Source organism: Dipodomys ordii, unplaced genomic scaffold, assembly GCF_000151885.1.
Source record: "Dipodomys ordii isolate 6190 unplaced genomic scaffold, Dord_2.0 Scaffold44, whole genome shotgun sequence".
Taxonomy (NCBI): Eukaryota; Metazoa; Chordata; class Mammalia; order Rodentia; family Heteromyidae; genus Dipodomys; species Dipodomys ordii.
Genome location: NW_012267260.1, coordinates 8,773,786 through 8,777,502, shown reverse-complemented (window position 1 = coordinate 8,777,502; position 3,717 = coordinate 8,773,786). Strand labels below are relative to the sequence as shown.

Sequence of the window (3,717 nt, the reverse complement as noted above, 5' to 3'; positions counted from 1 at the left end):
CCACCTTCCCAGCCCCTAGGATATTTTTTTCCTACTTGATTTTCACCCTTCATATTTGCAAAACCTACTTGAAGACACCTCTAAATAGAGCTTAATTTTTAATTTTCAAGTTAATCATTAGGGTACTAAACACTAGTCATTAGTCCTTAAAACACGGAACAAAAAAGTGAAAAAATGCACTTTAAGAAAAGATCCTGGGGGGCTGGGGGTTTAGCCCAGCAGAAGGGCGCCACCTGGCACGTGCAAGGCCCTGGGTTCGGTCCTCAGCCCTGGGGGAAAAAAAAGCTACAAAGGAAAGATCCTGGGCTGGGAACTGGTGGCTCACGCCTGTAATCCTAGCTACTCAAGAGGCTGAAATCTGAGAATCACGGTTCAAAGCCAGCCCTGGCAGGAAAGTCCATGAGACTTTTTTTTTTTTTTGGGTCCGATTGTGGGGCCTGAATTGTGGGCCTGGGTGCTGTCCCTCAGCTCTTCAGCTCAAGACTAGCACTCTACCACTTGAGCCACAGGGCCACTTCCGGCTTTTTCTTTTTGCTTAAGGTGCTGAGGAATCCAACCCAGGGCCTCAGACATGCAAGGCAAGCACTCTACCACTGAGCCACCTTCCCAGCCCATCCGTGAGACTCTTATCCCCAATAAACGACTAGAAAACCAAAAGTGGCGATGTGGCTCAAGCGGTAGAGCACTCGCCTTGAGCAGGAGAGATCAGGGACAGTGCCCAAGTCCTGAATTCAAGCCCTAGAACCAGCAGCACTCCTCCACCAACAAACAAAAAACAAAAAAACTGGGGGGGGGGGGGCAATCGGTTATGGGATTTAAACTCTGGGCCTGGGTACTAACACTGAGCTCCTTAGCTTAAGGTAAGCACTCTAACACTTGAGCCACAGCTCCACTTCAGTTATTTTGGTGGTTCATTGGAGATAAGAGTCTCACAGACTTTCCTGCCTGTGCTGGCTTTGAACTATGATCCTCAGATCTCAGCCTTCTGAGTAGCTAGGATTACAGGCTTGAGCCACCAGCACCCAGCTTTCATTGTTGTCTTAGTCATCGTTTTGGCCGTGGTAGTTAAACTCTGGGCCTGGGCGCTGTCCTCAGCTCTTCAGCTCAAGGCTAGCGCTCTAGCGCTTGAGCCACAGCGCCACTTCCAGCTTTTTTCGTTTTGCTTATGTGGTGCTGAGGAATCGAACCCAGGGCCTCAGGCATGCAAGGCAAGCGCTCTATCACTGAGCCACCTTCCCAGCCCCTCCCTTCACAGTTTTCTGAGACAGTCTTCCTTTGTAGCTTAGGCCGTGCTTCATCACCTAGTCTCTACTTCATTCTTTTTTTTTTTTGGTTAGTCAAGGAGCTTGAACTCTGGGTCTGGGCACTGTCATTCAGCTCTTCAGCTCAAGGCCAATGCTCTACCACTTGAGCCACGGTGCCATTTCCTGTTTTATGGTGGTTAATTAGAGATAAGAGTCTCATAGACTTTCCTGCTCAGGCTGGCTTTCAACCACGATCCTCAGATCTCAGCCTCCTTAGTAGCAAGGATTACAGGTATGAGCTACCAGTGTCTGGCTTGAAATTGTTTTAAGAAAAGGGAACAGGGAGGATAACAGAGAGAGAGAGAGAGAGAGAGAGAGAGAGGGTACATTGTATGCAGATATGGAAATGTCCCAATGAAATCCCTCTTGAAAGCTTGCTAATAAAAAATACTTTTAAAAATTATGCCAGCACATAATAAAGTAACTGAAATGTCTTCTTAATGTACTTGGATACCAAAGGGAGGGAACTAGAAGATGCAATTTCTGATTTCAGGGGACTTTCTGGGTACATAATGAGTCAAAGCCCCCAAACCCACAAACTTAATTCAATTAAAAAATGTAGTAAACCGGGCATTGGTAGTTCGTGCCTGTAATCCTAGCTACTCAGGAAGCTGAGATCTGAGGATTGAGACTCAAAGCCAGCCCAGGCAGGAAAGCCCATGAGACTCTTATCTCTAATTACCCACCAGAAAACCAGAAGTGGTGCTGTGGCTCAAGTGGTAGAGCAGTAGCCTTGAGCTTAAGAGTTCAGGGACAGTGCCCAGGCCCAGAGTTCAAACCCCACAAACAGCAAAAAAAAAAAAAAAAAGAAAACTGCCAATTCCTCAAACTGATAAACTCAGCATTTAACAGAGCACTTCAACTTCTACATACTATATCAAGACAAATAATATACATCCACACAAAATAGACATACAAATATCCTAACAGTGTTATTCATAATACCCCATAATTAGTCCCAAATATCTACCATCATATAAACAACTGAACATACTATGGTACAGCCACACAATGAAATATCATGCAGCATGAAATGGAGGGCAAGCCCTACACCAGAGGTGCACACATGTAACCCTAACTATTCAGGTTAAAATCTGAGCATCAGGACTCGCAACCAGCTGGGGCATGCAAGTCCGTGAGACTCTTATCTCCAATTCACTACCAAAAAGCTGGATGTGTAGCTGTGGCTCAAGTGGTTGAGCACTAGCCTTGAGCTGAAGAGCTCAGGACAGTGCCTAAGCCCAAAGTTCAAGCCCCAAGACTGACAAAGAAAAAAAAAAGACATCCATATTTTGTATTATTTTATTTACATGAAATGTCTAGAACAGGAAACATATAGAGACAGAAAATTTTGTTCAGGTCTGGGGAAAGGGAGAGAGGGGTAACAAGACTGCTAATAGTTAATGACTATGTTCTAACAAAAGATTATGGTAGGGCTGGGAATGTGGATTAGTGGTAAAGTGTTCGCCTAGCACACATGAAGCCCTAGGTTTGATTCCTCAGTACCACATAAAGAGAAAAAGCTGGAAGTGGTGCTGTGGCTCAAGTGGTACACTGCTAGCCTTGAGCAAGAGAAGCTCAGGGATAGTGCCCAGGCCTTGAGTTCAAGCCACAGGGCTGGCAAAAAAAAAAAAAAAAGTTTCAGTTTGGATAAATTTTATAGTCATCTCTGCAGGGAGATCTTCGCATGAATAAGTTGAGAGCACAGGGGCTTTTGGGTTATATCTGGGTCTGAATCACCTCTACCATTTATTAGTGTGTGAGCTGCAGGAAATGACTGATTCCTCACATAAAACTTGGTAATCAAGCCCATGAAAGAGGGTGGTTGTCATGTACAATACTACCCATCAGTGCCGGGAGCCTCCAGTTCCCATGTCCAAAGTGTTCTACTTGTTATTTTTTCACCAGTCCTGCAGCTTGAACTCAGGGCCTGGGCCCCATCTCTAAGCTTCTTTTACTCAAAGCTAACATTCTACCACTTGAGCCACATTGCCACTTCTAGCTTTTTCTGTTTTTTTGATACTGAGGAATCAAACCCAGGACTTCATGCATGCTAGGCAAGCCTTCTACCACTGAGCTGCATGCCCAGCCTAGAAGTGCTCTATTTTTAGCCTTTTGTGTGTGTGTGTGTGTGTGTGTGTGTGTGAGAGAGAGAGAGTCTTGGGGCTTGAACTCTTGGTCATGGGCACTGTCCCTTAGCTCTTCAGCTCAAGGCAAGTGCTCTACCACTTGAGCCACAGCGAAAACTTCTGGTTTTCCGGTAGTTTATTGGAAATAAGGGTCTCAGGACCTTCCCACCTGGGCTGGCTTTGAACCGCAATCATCAGCTCTCAGCCTTCTGAGTAACCAGCATTATAGGTGTAAGACACCAGCATCTGGCTTTTTAGCCGATCTTTACACTAACAAAACTCTA

General features: G+C 45.4%; 1 protein-coding gene across 1 annotated transcript in view; it reads right to left on the bottom strand.

The window, feature by feature from the left end:
* Window positions 1-3,717, bottom strand: part of Ccnd3 (cyclin D3) — a 71,673-nt gene that overhangs the window by 14,052 nt on the left and 53,904 nt on the right. The gene's annotated exons all lie outside the window — the stretch shown is intronic.